Genomic DNA, 19744 nt, shown 5'->3' on the forward strand with positions numbered 1-19744 from the left:
ATACCAAACTTTATTTGGCACCTCACTTTGTAAAGAAACAGCAGGATATAGATTAATAGTAGGTGCAACGATCAATAAAGACTCACCCCAAAAAGAGTTCGACAACTTTGCGTCAGAAAACAAACATATGACTCTTTCCATCAAGGTCCTGTTCATTCTTTCCACTAAACCATTAAGTTGGGGAATTTTAGGAGGAGTATTCTGGTGTCTGATACCTTGATGCCTGCAGTATTCGTCAAATGGTCCATAATATTCACTACCGTTATCAGTACGAATACACTTCAGCTTCTTCCCCGTTTCTCTTTCAACAGAAGCTTGAAACTGCTTAAAGACACCCAACACTTGGTCTTTCGTCTTCAAGACATAGACCCAGAGTTTTCTTGAGCAGTCTTCTATAAAAGTGACAAAGTAAAGTGCACCACCCAAAGTCCTTGTCTTCATAGAACCACATAAATCTGAATGCACTAACTCAAGCAACTCTGTCTTTCTCGAAGGAGGATAAGAATTGAAAGAAACTCTATTTTGTTTTTCATCCAAGCAGTGCTCATATTTTTCTAATTTAGCACTTTCAAAATCTGACAACAATTTCTTCTTGGCTAGGACATTAAGTCCTTTCTTGCTAATGTGGCTAAGCCTCTTGCGTCATAATGTTGAAGAGCTAGCGCTTTCAACTGTATTCACCATGTTAGAACAAGTAGAATCCATAGTCCAATATAGAACACAACGTTTGTCTCCACGATCCATAACCAAAGAACCCTTAATGAGTTTTCATTTTCCACCACCATTGGTACTAATATACCCCTCATCATTCAGCACGCCAATAGAAATCAAGTGCAGACAAACATCGGGTGCATGTTTTACATTATTTAAAACTAGTGTAGATCTAGTACTAGTTTTCAAACAAATTGTACCAATACCAACCACCTTAGAAACGGTCTCATTTCCCATACTCAAGGTTCCAAAGTCACTTAGAGTATAAGATGAGAAAAAATTCTTTCTTGATGTCACATGAGATGCAACACCAGAGTCCACAACCTAACTTGACTCATCACAAGCCACATTTATTAGGTTTGGATCAAGGACAGTAACAAGATATTTGGTGGTAACGGTGGCAACTCAATTTTCATTGTCGTCTTCTTTCTTTTGATCCGTCTCTTTTCTCTTTCTCCTTCTTCAACTTCCAGCAAAATTTCTTTGTGTAACCTTTTAACCCATAATGGTGGCACTCAAAATTTTGAATTTTCCGTTGAATTTGCTTCTGTGGTTTTCTTCATTTTGAGCACCACAAATCTTGCTTCTCCCCCTATCGCCAGTCGCCAAGACATCAAAAAAAGAGGAACCTAGAGACTTTCGTCTCATTTCTTCATTACGAACGCTGCTCTTGGCGAAATCCATAGATATCACACCATTAGAATCAGAATTTAATAATGAAGTTCTAAATATTTTCCGCGAGTCTGGTAGGGAACCAGGTAAAAGCAAGCCTTGAATTTCTTCATCAAACTTAATACCCATAGTAAATAGCTGGTTTATCATCCCCTGAAAATTATTCAGGTAATCTGTCATTGGAGAAACATCATGGTATTTTAACCCCAACATTTTTTTTATCAAGAACATTTTATTATTTCCGGTCTTTTGAGCATACAAACTTTCAAGATGCTCCCATAGGGAACGAGCATGTGTCTCCCCAGAAATATGGTTCAACACATTACCGTCAACCCACTGTCTGATAAAACCACAAATCTCAAGTTTCACTCTTCATCAATTTTATTTTCGGATTTTATTTTCGGATTTTACAGTGCAAAAGATCGGCTGATAAAAATTCTTGACATAGAGCAGATCTTTCATTTTTTCCTTTCAAATGGAATAATTAACACCATTTAAGGTAACCATTCTACTTTTGTTGGCTTCCATTACTTACCAAAAAAATATAGATATTGCAAACCATGACTCTGATACCAGTTGTTAGGTAAATTCGGAATAACAACAAAAGTATTTGTGATAAAATAATAGAAAAAAATATAAAAATAATGACACCAAAAATTTTGTGTGGAAATCCTTCTAAATAAGAAAAAAACTACGGACCAAGAGGAGCAACTAATATTATTGTAGTAAAGAATTTTTACACCGTAATCAAAATATAATACTCAAAATGACTACAACATACTCAAAATGAAATAACCTCTTTTGAATCTCACCTTACTAAAAATATTGTTCATTCTAATTTTTTTCTTCACAGACTATTTTTTATCATAGTCTATGAAGTAACTGTTCTCTCTATATGTTTTTCTTTCTCTACTTTGGTGTGTTGAAGAAGAGCTGGGATCTCTTCTATTTATAGGTAAACATTTTTGTGCCAGACGTATTCAATTATCTCATTGAAATCATTTTTCAACAACTGTCAATCTTAAAAAGTTTGTCTTAGCAGCTAATTTTGAATGAAATTTTGAGCTGTCATATTTGAAGAATCCAACTTTTGAAAAAGAAAAAAAAAGTTGGTGGGGACTGGACCCCACAATAACCTAAATCATGGGAAGAGCAGAAGAATAAATAGGGCATGTCTTTTCTGCATCCACATAACTTGGAAGCTCTGGAATGTGTTTGGTACCCAAATCACGTAAATTTGAAATCTTTTTATAGCAAGTTTGAAAAGGAGAAAGGTGATGCAACATACCTTCTGATGAGCTAATATAACAACTTCGCTGTAAATTCAATATTAACATCAAGTTGTAAAGAAGGTGCTATGTTATGATAATTTTGTCCAGCTGAAAGATAATAGGGGTATTATGGTAAATTAAACATGTTATTAATTATTTTTCTTAATCAATGTGCTATCTCAGTTCGGAACGACTAATTTTGTACGGAGAGAGTATTTGAGAATTAGGCAGTAACTATATTTTTATCATAATCTTCAGTCAAAAAAGTTTGGGATATTTCAAGATAACTCTTTTCAAAGCGTAAAGATGATATAAATATGTTTACAACGAAACTTTTTGAATGATCTCATTGTAGACAACATTATAAGTTGATTGGTCATCATTATTATTTGTAGTAGGTGGTCGAATTAATATTTTTATGCATTTGGAACTTTTTGCTCTCAATAAAGCAACATATAATTGACCGTGAAAAAATATCAATTCTCGTAAATATATACCAACATAATCTAATATTTGTCGTTGTGCTTTATTTATTGTCATAGTAAAACACAATCGTATTGGAAATTATGTTTTTTAACTATTTTAATAATTGTCCTAGTCGACATATATACTCTCTTGACATAATACTTGTTTCGTGAATCTATAAATATCGAATAATCAAGACAATATAAATTTTAAACCGTAATGTTATATGATTTTATTACAGTTTGACTTACAAATTTCATAATTTTTATTTAGGTTATGTATTTATATTAAAAATTTAATTTACTATATATAAAAAGTAAAAATAAGGTTAATAACTTTTTTTGTAACAATGTATTAATTAAAAATTCTAATTCAAAATGCAGGAATTTTTTTTTGTGGGGGGGGGGGGGGGGGGGGGGGGGTAAAGGGGACCTTAAAAAAAAAAAAAAAAAAAAAAAAGTAGAGAAAATTCATCTAATGAGATTGCATGGAATATTGAGGAAAGGACTTTTGTAATACCCTGTACTTTTTCCTAGCTTGAAATCGTCCTCAGTATGTTAGAAGCTTCCTTTAAAGATGAATACACTTTTATACATGTGGTATTACTAAGATTTTCACTTTTTTTCACGTGGGAAATAGAATAAGCTTTCCATCGATACCAATTTCGTCCAAATCTGACATCGAACGAGAAAGTTATGGACGAAATACAAAAGGCAGTAAAAACCGCCCAGGTCCGTTGGTGTAGGTCAACGGACCGTCGTACAAGCAACGGACCATCGACCCCAACTGTCGCATTGAGGCAGTGATCCAGATCTCTGGAAGAGTACGACGGAGAGGTCCAACGGATCGTCGGATTAACGACGGACCGTCTCACCAAGGCAGTAAGCTCCAGTTTCGTCTCAATCCGACGGACCGTGGACCCAGCAACGGACCATCGCACCCACCGTCGCATGACCCATTCAGTTATTTTAAGTCATTTTAACAGGGGTATTTTGGTCATTTACCACCCACTTATATATACCCAGTTATACCCGACCTCAGCTCATTTTGTTCATTATTCTTTCACAACAACAAATTAGGCTTTCTCTAAGAAATCAATCCCCAAGAACAAGAAATCCTACGTGTTTGATTCCAAGTCAAGAATTCAAGTTTTCCTATGCCGATCTTCAATAAATCACTCAGCCCAGGTATGCATAGTGTTCATTCATGGACTCCTTTCATCCATGAAGACCAAGAATCTCTTTTCAAAGTTTAAGTGTATGAATTTTTATGAATACCATATTGGGTTTGTTTTTGTTCATGTTGATAATGATCAATTAAATTCTATTCCATGTTTAGTGATAAATCTTAAGCGGAATTAATTATTATAGGTGTAGCTTCATGTGAATCCATGATAAAACCCTTGAATGGTGAAATTAAAGTTGATTCATGATGTTTACCTGTTGTGTGATGTTGTCTACATATACCATGCTCACCATGTATTTGATTAAATGCCTATGTGAAGGAAAAGTGCCCTACTAGTATGATAATAGGAGATCCCTTTTCATTTACAATTTCATGCATGTCAAGTGTTTGATGAAATGCCTTAGTCAATGAATTATAGAAGTATGTGTGGCCATTAAGGTGCTTTAGAACTTGTACCTTATGTATTCTCCAATTTATTATATTATAGACTCATGATGTGATTATGTATTCAAGAAAAGTCATGAGTTGTCAGTTTTTTCTCATCGAGTCCTGGGGGTACTTGTACCCGAAAAATATAGTTGCGTACCTAGAGCCAGTGTCATGTTTTCACGATATTCTCAGTCAAGCCATGTTCAATAGACTTTAGTCAGTCTGACGACTCAGAAAAATCTCAAAAATCTCATGAACTCAGTTAGTTAATTAGGATTCAGTAATATTCCATTAGTCAACGGAATGCAGTGATCTTAGTCTAGTTTAGTCAGTAATCCATGTTCAGTGTCTATTCAAATGGGAGTAGAAATTAGCACTGAGCGAACCCAAGGATGGGAACTCACCTGGCAGTTTAGGGTGTGATTCTTAGAAGCAATCTTTGTGTTCCAGAACTATGTAGCCAGCGTAGGCTGAAATATCTAACCTATCAATTTAGGGTTGATGGGGTGTATTAACCTGTCAGTTTAGGATTCCCACCATTCTCATTTCGAGTACCTGCCAGTATAGGGTCCTCACAACTTGTCCTTACCAGTGGCGCGATATTTACGTCCTTCCAATCAGGACAGAGATTGGACCCTAGCTTAGCCTTATTGCTTAATTGGGGCATGTCGGTTATATGACTACTTCCACAGTTTCAGTATCAGTCTTAGTAAAGGAACTCAAATAGTTCTTCAGATTTTAGGACTGTCAGATACAGTCAACTCAGATATAGTATAGAACTCAGATAGTTCCATCAGATTTAGGACTATCAGATACAGTCACCCATGTTATCAGTTATATCAGTCATGTTATCCATTAGTACACATATGTTATCAGTATATAGACTCAGTTATCATGTTCTCACGATTTTAGTTACTATGTATTCATGCATGTATTCTCACGGTCATATTAGTCAGTCAGTTAGTATTGTTCTTTCATATGAACCACATGCATTCAGCCTATCTCATATGCATACTCAGTACATTCCAACGTACTGACGCATTCACGCAATGATTTTTTTTTTATTTTACACCATAGGTTCAGAGACACGAGTTCCAGATCAGTAGTAGCAGTAGCATTCCAGTACTCAAAGTTGCAGTGAGTCCTCTTCATTCGAGGATGATATGATTACTACTTCATTTGTTATTTCAGTTTTTGCTTTCGGTAGTTGGGAGTTAGTTGGAGACATGTTCCTTCCACTCCCTACTTTAGATAGTTAAAGGCTTTTGGATTAGATTACAGACTAGATTCAGACTTCAGTATTTCAATTTTGTTTTTGTATTGTGATACCACTTATTTCAAACATTGTTATTATTCAGATTATGTTCAGTATTGAACCTTATGGCCTGTCAATACATGTTTCCACATTATTATATTATATTATGCAGTGTTCAGGTATGAATATCAGTTATGGGTTAGCTTGTGGTCCTTCAGGATCATGAGCACCGTGTAGCATTCTGAATACCAAATTCGGGGCGTTACAACTTTTACTCCACCTGTCCATCTTAATTTACCAATTTGTGTTTATTTTGAACAAGTTATTAAATGCTTCATTAAATATGGATGGAAAAAGTACATCCTCCATTCAGTGTAGTACTACTTACATTTTCTTTTTCCCTTTTGGGTTTATGATTTTAATGTTTTTTTGTTTTTTGTCCCTTCACACTAAACAAACAGGCCCTAACATGCTTACCGCAACAAAATAAACCCACTCTAATTAATAATCCCCCTTTACTGAGTGGAAAATTCGAGAAGAAACTTTAGACGTCGCATGTTGATGTTGGATGTATTTATGCATTCTAGCATTACTATTCTAGCCATTTTTAGCCTTATTTTGAGGATGATTCTTATGCTATATGTATTGATAATGATATAAATGAGAATTCATATGTCCAAATATGTGTTTACAATGCTTAATGGTCTTTTTACATAATTTTTGATTCAATTTGAGCATTTAGAGTTCAACCGAGAAAACTAGTATGACTAGCTTGAGCTAGGTGTTTGTCTAATCTATTATGTTGAGTTATAATGTGTTTTAATGAGTTACTAAGGTTTTTATTATGTATTTATTTGTGAAAAAACTTATTTATAATGTTCATAGGTCAACTGGATCAAAACAAGACTCAAAACAATGAGCCTAAACTCAATGTGCATTTAGCCTATGCTTAGCTCGTGTTTTGAGTTCACCGTCTTGGATGTTGTATTGTTTTGAGCTCTAATTTGTGGTGTTTAATGATTTAGGATGCTTGGTGAATGGATCATGATGATATATGAAGGATATACAAGCTTCAAATCAAGTGGAAACAACTTAATAAGGTTCGGAATGACTCAACGACACCGGAATACAAAAACTGACTCCATTTAGATATCTGAAATGTATTGGGCCATTTTGGGCGAGTGAACAGTCCAATTGGGTCATGAAAAATACGACTGGATTAATAAGAGGCCCAATTTTTAGTCCCACAATCACGTGTAACATTTGGTGGACTTTGAGAAGCACTGCAATGCGATGAAATCTCAGTGAGATTTTGGAAATTGACAATTATCGATTGGCTTGTCACCGCGTCGCGATGGCCATCAAAAGTGGGATTTTTATCTTCTATAAAAGGAAAAATGTTGAAAAAAATTAGGGTATCTTTGTACATACTCTTTGGGGAAGCTTAGGAGTAGCGAAAAATGAGAGAAATCTCTCATTTAGAGCTCTTAACATTCCTTTGAACATTTTTCATTTGAAGATTTGTTTGGGTATGATTTATTACTTATTTTTATTATGAATTCAATATATGTTGTTGATTTGTATATTATAAGTTGCTAGATATACCTCTTGGGATTATGTTTGAATAGGGTGTAAGTGTGTGGGTTGTGATGAATTTGTGTAGATTTTAGTTTGTTGATGATAGTTCTATCATTGCTTGATTAAATAGGTTGGGATTTGTGGGTGAAAGCCCCAAACACCCCAAATAGGTTTGATGGATGAAAATCCCAAGCTCTTGAAAGCTCAATGCCATCTTAGAAAGAAGTGTTTTGGGTGAAGTTTAGGAATCCATGTCATCCTCGAAAGAGGGATATGAAGACCAAAGCAATGGTAAACGATTATGTGTGTAGTTTGCGAATTTATCACTATCTTAGACGTAAGGGTGGTTGTGAAGATAACTATGCCATGGGTTTCATCTTAGAAATAGGAATTCTCAACTGAGGTATTGGGTGGTTTTGATTGACACTTTTGTTAGGTGCTCGAAAGAGCCAAAGAGTGAAATCTTTGTGGTTTTGTCAAAAGACTAGTCTCAAGGAATTTAGACCTAACCTACTATATCATCATAATTAGAATGTGCATCAAATTGTCATGTTCCCACTCACATCTTGCCCCTATGAAAGCATAGTCCCACGATCCGTTTTAATTAATCACACTCTAATTGTTCTTAATCTTGAGTTAGTCCCTTAGAAGCCCAAGAATTGCATTCGATTTCGACACGATTAAAAACCCTCATTTTATTTTTTTGTACCATTTGTTTGAATTTAACTTGTAGCTATAATTTCGAATTAGTTTAATCGCCACTCACATTGTTCCTCGTGGATTCGACCCCGATTCCAAAGTTGGGTAAATATATTAACGACGATCACCATGCACTAAATTGATATGTAAGTTGAGTGTTATCACTTGCACGACCCTGTTGAGTAGATTACAAGAGATTTTGATCAAAATCATTCCTCATGATTCACCCCAACTTTCACTACATCTTATAATATACAACTTAACCTAAAACATATTTCAAGTTTTTCAAAGTAGACCAAAAGTATCCCTTCGTTAATATTACCTTCTATAATTAACGGCTCTTCTATTCTCAGGTGTTTTTTTCCTCCTTTTCCCACAATACTGCTTTTCATCCTCCTTTTTTCACAACACTTCTTTTCACACATCAAAATGAACAAGTTTGCTATCGTTACAAAAGGTTGAGATGAGTCGTTGAAGGTTCTTCTGAGCATTTTAATTTTTTTTTATTAATATTGCTTTTCTTAAATTATAAAATAGAACCAACAACTCATTGCTTGTTTTCCTGACCACTGGACCTTTGCATTTTGTGTCCTTGGAAATATTATCTCCTTTGTCGTTTTCCTTTCTCCAATGCCAACATTTTATAATATTTAAAAGAAGAATCAACAAAGGCTATCAATCAATACCTGAAGCACTAACTTCTATTAGTGGAATTTTTTTTAAAACCTCTTTTTCTTGTCTAGTGTCTATTTTGTTGGCACACTACTTTCATTTTTGAAAGCATAAGTCTTCTATATAAAGAGACGGTACTGCATGGAAAAATGAGAAGAAAATTTTAAGTTCACAAATTTTAGTTATTAAAGAGAGTTTATTACTTGAAGTGTGAAGCTTTGAACTCAACTCTTGTCCAGAGTTGTTGAGTTACTGTAGAAGGCTGTTGTATCCTGGAGAGGACAAGCCCAGAAGATTACTATTGGACTGGTGAAACACTTGTTGCAGTGGGCTTTAATCTCCTTAAAGAGAGCGAGATATCCGTGCCTCAGCCGTAGAAGAAGAAAATAATATTTTTCTTTATTCATTTGTAATTTTCAGTTGTAATAGTTATTGTAATTTCATCAACAATTTTAAGGAGATTCAATATGGCAACAACTGAAAATTTCGCAGATGTCAAGATAGGAGATCTTAACAAGCCATTCCGGTTCAACGGGACTAACTTCAAGAGGTGAAAGGGTAAAGTATTTTTTTACTTGAGTCTTCTCTATGTATCTTATATATTGACTGCGAAGAATCCAAACAAAGTAGATAACTCTTCCATGAGTGATGAAGAACTCATTTCTCTTGAATAGAAAGTGGAAAAATACAATAATGACTCCTATAAGTGTCGATATTTTTTACTTAATAGTCTATCTGATAATTTTTATGATTATTATGATAGAACTTACTCTAGTGCAAAGAAAATTTGGAAAGCATTGCAGAGTAAGTATGACACTGAGGAGGAGGGAGCGAAAAGATATGCGGCTAACAGATTTTTTCATTTCCAAATGGTGGACTATAAATCAGTGGTAGACCAAGTTCAAGACTTTATAATGATCAGTGGCGAACTTAGGTCCGAAGAAGTCAAACTTGGAGATAACCTTATTGTTTATGATATAATTGATAAACTTCCACCTTCGTGGAAGGAATTTCAAAAAATATGTGCCATAAGCAAAAGGAAACTTCTCTTGAGACTTTGATAATGAGAATCCGCATAGAAGAAGAAGCAAGGGGCCAAGATGCACTTATGCAAATAGAAGAGAACAACATCACACCGAAGGTAAATTTAACTTCAAGTAATGCTACCCCTGAACCTAACAAAAATACTATTTTGAAGCCTAGGAAGAACAAGAAAAATAATGGTAGACATCCCAATAATAATAATGGTGGAAACAACCAAGCAAAAACTCAACATGTACAAGGAAAAGAACGTGCTTTATTTGTGGCAAGAGTGGACATATTGTGTCACGACCCGAACTGAGGTCCTAGCCGTATGAGCATCCCGAACCATGAAGGCCCGAAAACCCTACTATATCTGGTAATCATGCACAATATTCATAAAACAAAATAGAATGCGGAATTTAAAATCTGAAACGGAAACATGGTCATAATACTGAAACTTAAAATGCGTCTGAATAATAATGTCTGACTCAGTCTGCAAAATATCTACTCTGAACTAGATAAGCTGTCTGAAAACTGGGACAAGGCCCCCAGTAGACCAAAACATAACAAATAATAAAATTCTAACATGACAGGCCTTCTGAATAATAGAAGGCTCACCACTGTAAGATCCAATCTGCAATCTGAAAATGTCTACTGAGTAGCTGGACCCCTAGATTGTGCCTCAGAACCTGGAAGGAAGGGGGGTCAGCACAAAAGTACTGGCACGCGAAGCATTCCAAAATAGAGTATTTGAACATATAAATACATATATATAAAACGTGAGAGCAATTTTCATCAAATATCATGCATAAAATAGTTTCTGAAAAACACATGGGCATATTCTGAAAACAATGTAACCTGTCTGTAAATCTCAAACTTTGATCTGTGTATTACTTCTGAGTTAGGTGGTATCCCCTACAAATCTGATATTCCACGAGCGGTATAGAATCCGCCATTGACTCGGCGGGGAAGCCTCCAATCCGAGTGTGCCGCAAGGGTTGGAGTTCCTGAATCTGATATGCCACACGACACTTAAGTCAGTGTATAATAATATACCCGGGTTGGCAAACCACGGTTTTAGGCAATGAGTTTCTTGAACTCAAGCCCTCTTCAGGGAACCACCTAGCATCTCTGAATGCCCATTTTTAACCTTTTCTAAACATGCATCATTCTGAAGTTTTGAAATGTGAAAATCTGATAAAGTCTAATTTTTGTATTATTCTGTGTCTATTATGGCATTTTCTGAGTTTGGTATCATCATACCAAGGTTTGCAAGTCATGATTTCTGAGCCATAGTACATTAAGCTAAATCTTTTATTTAAAGCATAAATTAGACAACCAAAAACATGCAACTGATATAAAAGATTTCATGTTCTGAAATTCAAGTAAAAATCATGCAAAAACTTCATCAATAGATGGTGGTCTAGTGCCTTTAGCAAATCCATGCACTCTTTCATTACATGCACTATGAACATTAAACATTCATGCTAAATTCCCTCTTTAGTGATTTAAAACCACCTTTAAATCATAACAAGAGTTCAACCATTTCATATAGTGCTTTTCAAGGATGCGTTGCAAAACAATTTATATGCTATGAATAATTTGAAAATTTATAATAAGAGGGAATTCACCACAAGTCATGCTCTCAACAAGAATTCATTCTAAAATACATGCTTTTATACATACATATTCTCAAATCACTTTGGGGAAGGTCAAAACACCAAAACAATGAGGTTAAAATATCTAATACATGAATATATACATAATTTCAAAACCTCATTCTAAAACATGATTTTTCTATGCCCATGAGAATTTAGGAAAACCCCGCGTACCTCAAAATTAGAAAACAATGGGTGCTTCTTGAAGCCTATGTTCTGGGGATTCCAAATATGCAATTATCTTCGAAAACCTACGGTCGAATCTTGAGTTATATGGGTTCTAAGATTGAAACCCTTGAGAGTGTTTTTGTAGAAATTTGATGAATATGGTGATATTTTGGCTCTAGAGGGATTAAATCCTGTGTTTAAGTTGATAGGGAATTCGTTAATTGCCACAATGCCATTAAATTCCTGGATGGACTGAACAAAATATCCTGGCACGATCCATCAGGAGACGCGGGATTTATCACACCGCTATTAAGAAAGCGTCGCCTACTAGATCTCGGGTTCCTTCCCAGGCCAGGCTATCTGCCAGGCGACGCCTGCAGATCACGGGCACTCACTGGAATTTCAACCCAAACTCGTCCTAAAGCTCGTCTGAAATTTCGAAACTCTTCTGAGACGTACTACAACCTTGCCCCATTGCAACGCAACAAAAAAATCCAAAAACGGGTATTGGGAAGGTTGAAAAGTTGTATCTCGAAAGTGGTCAGCTAAGAATGAGTCTCATTCTTCCAACACTTAGAAAAATTTCAGATTTTTAAGCCTAAGGCCTCACTACCATGAGCTAGTACATGCACAAATTTTTGATGGGGCGTTACATTATCCCCCCCTTGGGATCATTCGTCCCCGAATGATGATGCGGAAAACAGTCAAGCACGATATCAAGTATACTAAGGTACTAAAAGGAAGGAACAAAAATCATACCTTCTATCTCCTCATCCACCGGATCAAAAAGGTTCGGATATCTACTCCTCATGTCGCTTTTTGACTCCCAAGTTGCTTTTTCCATTTTCTGATTTCTCTACAATACTCTCACTGAGGCTGTCTCTTTGCTTCTCAACTTTTGGATCTGACGATCCAGAATCGCAATAGGCTCCTCCTCATATGATAAGGAGTCCATCACTTTGATCTCCGCTATCGGCAACACCTAAGAATGGTCCCCCATGCATTTTTTCAACATGGATACATGGAATACCGGATGAACGAAACTCAAAATCGGAGGCAATTCTAATTCGTACGCCACACTACCTATCCTTTTTACAATCTGGTATGGTCCTATATAATGAGGACTCAGCTTACCTTTCTTCCCAAATCGCATAACTCCCTTCATGGGAGAAACTTTAAGGAGACCCAATCTCCAATCTCTAATCTCAAACTCTAACTCTCTCCTACTAACATCGGCGTAGGATTTCTGATGACTCTGAGTTGTCTTAAGTCGTTCTCTAATAAGCTTCACATCTTCCATTGACTGGTGTACAAGATCAGGCCTAAACATCTGCATCTCACCTACCTTATACCATCCTATCGGAGACCTACATCTCCTCCCATACAAAGCCTCAAAAGGTGCCATCTTAATACTAGAATGGAAACTATTATTATAGGCGAACTCAATCAATGGCAAGTGCTCCACCCAGCTACCTTTAAAATCAATCACACAAGCCCTCAACATGTCCTCAAGAGTCTGAATGGTGCGCTCATCTTGCCCATCAGTCTGAGGGTGGAATGCTGTACTTAGATTCACCTGGGTACCTAGACCCTTCTGAAAAGATCTCCAAAACTGAGAGGAAAATTAAGTACCTCGATCTGATATGATGGACATAGGTGCCCCATGCAAACGGACTACTTCTGCAATGAACAACTTAGCATAATCTTCTCCCGAATAGTTAGTCCTGACAGGCAAAAAGTGAGCTGTCTTAGTCAGTCTGTCTATGATCACCCAAATGGAATCATACTGGTTTCGGGACTTCGGAAGTCCTAATGAAATCCATATTGATCATTTCCCACTTCCACAAGGGCAAAGCTATCTCTTGGAAAGTACCTCCAAGCCTCAAATATTCTACTTTTATTTGTTGGAAATTCATACACTTAGAAACAAAGTTAGCCACATCTCGCTTAATTATTCCACCAAAACATAGATTTCAAATTATGGTACATCTTAGTAGAACCAGGATAAACAACATACCTCAAAGTGTGAGCTTCATCAAGAATTCTCTTTCGTAAGTCATCTACATTTGGTACACATAATCTGCCCTGAAACCTCAAAATACCATCACCACCAATTTTGAAGGACATCACTTTCTGTTGACCCACATCTTTCTTGATCTGCATCTAGATGGGATCTTTAACCTGCTTCTCCTTAACTTTTGCACAAAGGGAAGACTTAGCTATCTCATGAACAATCACCCCTCCATCTTTGGAATCTAAGAGTCGCACTCCTAGATTTGCAAGGCGGTGAATATCCTTCACCATCTCTTTCTTCCCCTCTTCTACATGAGAAAGGCTGTCCATAGACAACCTGCTGAGGGCGTCGGCTATAATATTTGCCCTGCCCGGATGGTAATGCAGGCTCATATCATAGTCTTTTAGAAGTTCCAACCACCGCCTCTGTCTGAGATTTAATTCTTTCTGCGAGAAAACATACTGCAGACTTTAATTCTTTCTGCGAGAAAACATACTGCAGACTCTTGTGGTCAGTAAAGATATCAACATGAACACCGTACAAGTAATGCCGACAAATGTTAAGTACAAACACCACAACTGCTAACTCCAAATCATGGGTGGGGTAGTTCCGCTCGTGCACCTTCAACTGCCTAGATGCATAATCCACTACCTTACCATGCTGTATCAACACGACCAAGTCCCACACGGAACACATCACAGTAAACCACAAAACCATCAACACCCTCGAGAAGAGTCAAAATAGTTGTAGTAGTCAGTCTGTCTTTTAACTTCTTGAAACTATTTTCACACAATTCAGACCACACAAACTTCACCTTTTTCTGGGTCAATTTAGTGAGTGGAGCAGCTATGGAAGAAAAATTCTCTACGAATCTTCTATAGTAACCCACCAAACCCAAGAAGCTCTGGATGTCGGTTGGAGTCGTGGGTCTGGGCCATTTTCTCACTGCCTCAACTTTCTGGGGATCTACTCTAATCCCGTCCCTGGACACAATATGCCCCAAGAAGGCAATAGCATCTAACCAGAATTCGCACTTAGAAAATTTGGCATACAACTGATGATCCTTAAGGGTCTAAAGAATGATTCAAAGGTGATTGGAATGCTCCTCCTCACTCTTAGAATAGATCAAAATATCATCAATAAATACAATGATGAACAAGTTAAGAAACTGATGGAAAACTCTATTCATAAGGTCCATGAAGGCTGCAGAGGCGTTAGTCAACCCGAAGGACATAACTAAGAACTCATAGTGACCATATCGGGTTCGAAAGGCTATTTTGGGAATGTTTGACTCCCTAACTTTCAACTGATGATAACCCGAATGAAGGTCTATTTTCGAAAAACATCTAGCACCCTGAAGCTGGTCAAAAAATGCATCAATCTTAGGAAGAGGATATTTGTTTTTAATAGTGACCTTATTTAGCTGACGGTAGTCTATGCACATACGAATGGAACCGTCTTTCTTCCGTACAAAAAGTAAAGGTGCACCCCAAAGAGACATGCTGGGGCATATAAAACCCTTATATAGAAGGTCTGCTAGCTGCTCTTTTAACTCTTTTAGTTCTGCAGGAGCCATTCTATATGGCGGAATAGAAATGGGATGAGTATCTGGCAACCCATCAATACAAAACTCTATCATCCTATCAGGTGGTATCCATGGGATATCATCTGGAAAGACTTTTAGAAATTCATTCACTATCGGGACAAACTGAAGAGGAAGAATCTCGGTATTAGAGTCCTTGACTCGGATAAGGCAATACAAACAACCCTTAGAAATGAGTCTTCGGGCTCTGAGATAAGATATAAAGTTCCCTCTAGGTGCTAAAGAATGTCCTTCCCATTCTATCACTGGTTCATTCGGGAAAGAAAAAGTAACTCTTTGAGTCCTACAATCTAATATGGCATAGCACTAATAGAGCCAATCCATCCCTAAGATAGCATCAAATGCAACCATATCTAGATCTATGAGATCTGCCACCATATCCCGGCTACCAACATTCACCACACAATCCCTATACACCCTTCTAGCAATAACAGAATCCCCCACCGGGGTGGAAACATAAAAGGGTTCAGAAATCACACTAGGCTCAAACCCAAAACCAACAGCCACATAGGGGGTCACATAGGATAAAGTAGACCCGGGATCAAATAACACATAAACATCACGGGAAAAGATTTGTAACGTATCGATAAACACATTTGGGGAAGCTTCCGCCTCATGGCAGTTGGTCAAAGCATATAACCGGTTGCAACTATTCCTGGCAGCTAATGTGGTGCCCTTCTGAGGAAGGGGTGGCGCTAAAGCATTGCCCTGAGACCTTGCACCACCAATTTTCTTCCTAGCAGATGGACAGTCCCTCTGAAAGTGGCTTGGCTGACCACATGAGTAACACACCAACGAGCCCATATGACACTTTCCTAGATAGTTTCTACCACAAGTCTCACAGCGCGGATAAGTACGATGCTGCTGAGCCACACTACCCTACAACTGAGTATCTAGTGCTCTGGATCCATAATGAGTCTGAAAACTCTGAGATCGTCTGTCTGCTGGTAGTCGGGGTGCTGAGGCGCTGGCAGTAGACTGTGAATTACCCTAATTTTTCATTTTCTTCCATTTATTATCCTACTTACTGCCTTGAGGCTGACTGTGAATCTGATCGGCTGATCTGGCTTATTTCGCTTGTCTTTTCACCTCCCTAGCCTCAGAGATCTTTTTCTTTTTCTCTTCTACCTGTTGTATATAAGCGGTCAGCCTAGTAAAGTCTAACTCCTTTTTCAACATTGCCCCTGGCACTCAAGCACCAGGTTATCAGAAAGGCCAGATGCAAATTTCCTCATCCGGGCTCTCATATTACTAGTCAACTCTGGTGCATAATGGGCTAGTTTATTAAAATTCAAAGTGTACTCCTGGACACTCATACTGCCCTTCTTCAGATTCATAAACTCTTTCTCCTTGGCCTCCCTCAACTCCAGAGGAAAGAATCGATCAAGGAAATCTTCTACAAATTTGCCCCAAACTGTGGGCTCAGCACTCTCACCTTTTGAATCCTCCCAGTCATCATACTACTGATTCGCAACATCCTTGAGCTGATAAGTTACTAGTTCCACCCCTTTAACCTCATCCACATGTATTACCCTAAAGATCTTTTTTATCTCATCCACAAACTCCTGTGGATCTTCTTCCACCTTGGTGCCAGTGAACTTAGGTGGGTTCATCTTCATGAAATGTACGACCCTAGTAGCCTCAGACATAACAGATGTATACCCAATATCTTTTGATCATTGAGCCTGGTTAGCTACCAACTGTGTCAGTATATGAATACACCATCTGAATTCTGCATTTGAAATATCTCCCTGAGCAGTTGGGGGATGGTTGACATTTATCCGTGGAGCTCGAAGTGGACTAGTCGGGACTGGAGGGACTCCCAGAGTAGGGACAGGTTCTGGAGTGGGAAATCTGTTACGAGTCTGCATCCCATGGGTGGGACGGACCTCATCTGTCTGAGCATTCTGATCGATGTTGCGACGGGGAGGCATAACTGTGTTTCTAAAATACGAGAGATCCTTAATTTTGGGACAGTTCAGACTCTAAAGCATGAACTAAACCACAAAAAAAGGAAACATTTTCCTAAACACCTAGCATCCTCCTGCTTATAAGTGTGGCGCGCTACACACCCATAAATAGGACTCTACCCGATGCGATTTCGTAGACACCCTGGGATCATGAACTATGCTCTGATACTAATTTTATCATGACCCAAATTGGGGCCCTAGCCGTGACGGGCATCTCAAACCATAAAGGCCCAGAACACCCTACTATATCTGGTAATCATGCACAATATTCATAAAACAAAAGATAATGTGGAATTTAAAATCTGAAATGGAAACATGGTCATAATACTGAAACTAAAAATACGTCTGAATAATAATCTCTGACTCAGTCTGTGAAATCTCTACTCTGAACTAGATAAGCTGTCTGAAAATTGGGACAAGGCCCCCAGTAGACCAAAACATAATAAATAATAAAAGTCTAACATGACCAGGCCTTCTGAATAATAGAAGGCTCACCACTGTAAGATCCAATCTGTAATCTAAAAATGTTTATTGAGTAGCTGGACCCCTAGACTGTGCCTCAAAACCTGGAAGGAGGGGGGTCAGCACAAAAGTACTGGCACATGAATCAGTCTAAAATAGAGTATTTGAACACACACATATATATATATATATATATATATATATATAATGTGAGAGCAATTTTCATCAAACATCATGCATAAAATAGTTTCTGAAAAATACATGGGCATATTCTGAAAACAATGTAACCTGTCTGTAAATCTCAAACTCTGATCTGTGTAATACTTCTGAGCTAGGTGGTATCCCCTACAAATCTGATATTCCATGGGCGGTATGGAATCCGCTATTGACTCGGCGAGAAAGCCTCCAACCCGAGTGTGTCGCAAGGGTTGGAGTTCCTGAATCTGATACGCCATACGACATTAAGTCAGCGTATAATAATATACCTGGGTCGACAAACCACGGTTCTAGGACAAAGACTAATTTAAAAGATATACAAAATTTGAGGAATCCAAAACCATCATGCTTGGAGATTCACAAACAAGTCAAATACTTGGAATGAGAGATGTCGAATTGAGATTTACTTCTGGAAGGGTATTAATCTTAAAAGATGTACTTTATACTCCTTCTATGAGAAAAAAATTGATGTCTAGTTTTCTTCTTAATAAAGCAGGTTTCAAACTGATTGTTGAATCTGACCAATATGTAATTGTGAAAAATAATATATTTGTGGGAAAAGGGTATGCATGTGATGGTATGTTCAAGTTGAGTTTTGAAATGAATAAAACATCTACTTATGTTTACATGCTTTCTTCTACTAATTTTTGGCATGCTCATTTGTATCATATAAATGATCGTTATGTGGGAATCATGAGTAATTTAGGATTAATTTCAGTGATCAAAAAGAACTTTGAAAAAATGTGAGGCTTGTAGTAAAGCCAAAATAACAAAAAGACCTCATCTTCATGTTGAAAGAAAAACTGATTTATTAGAATTAGTTCATACTGATAGTTGTGAACTTAGTGAAATTTTAACTCGTGGAGGAAATAGATATTTTATCACTTTCATTGATGATTTTTCTAAGTTTACATATATTTACTTAATGAAAAATAAAAAATGATGCATTTGAGAATTTTAAAATTTTTCTCCATGGAGTTGAAAATTAGTATAATAGAAAAATAAAAAGAATAAGAAGTGATAGAGGTCGTGAATATAAGTCACATAAGTTCAATTCTTTTGTTAGATCATTGAGTATAATTCATGAAACTCTTCCTCCTTATTCTCCTGCATCTAACGGTGTGAAAAGGAAGAATAGAACTTTGGTTGAGTTAACTAATGTCATGTTAATTGAGTCTTGTGCACCTTTAAGTTTTTGGGGTGAAATTCTTTTGACTGCTTGTTATGTGTGGAATCGTGTTCCTCATAAAAAGACCAAATTAACGCCTTTTGAATTATGGAAAGGTCATAAGCCAAATTTGGAATATCTAAGAGTTTGGGATTGCTTAGCCTATGTAAGGTTAATGGATCCTAAAACCTCTAAGTTGGGTAAAAAAGTTACTACTTGTGTTTTTCTCGATTATGCTTCAAATAGTACGGCCCATAGATTTTTTAATCTTGAAGATAGTGTGATAATAGAATCAGGTGATGCTATTTCACATAAAAATAAATTCCCTTTTGATTCTAAAAATAGTATGGGTTAAAGGACTAAAGAAAATATTTTGTCACTACCTATTTCTTCTACTTCTACTTTTAATAATAAAGAAAGTGATGATTTTGAGTTAAGAAGAAGTAAACGAGCTAGAGTATAAAAGACTTTGGTCTTGATTATTATATTTTTAACGTTGGAGATGACCCACTCACTTTAAAAGAA

Source organism: Capsicum annuum, chromosome 2 (genome assembly GCF_002878395.1).
Source record: "Capsicum annuum cultivar UCD-10X-F1 chromosome 2, UCD10Xv1.1, whole genome shotgun sequence".
In the NCBI taxonomy this organism is placed as follows: Eukaryota; Viridiplantae; Streptophyta; class Magnoliopsida; order Solanales; family Solanaceae; genus Capsicum; species Capsicum annuum.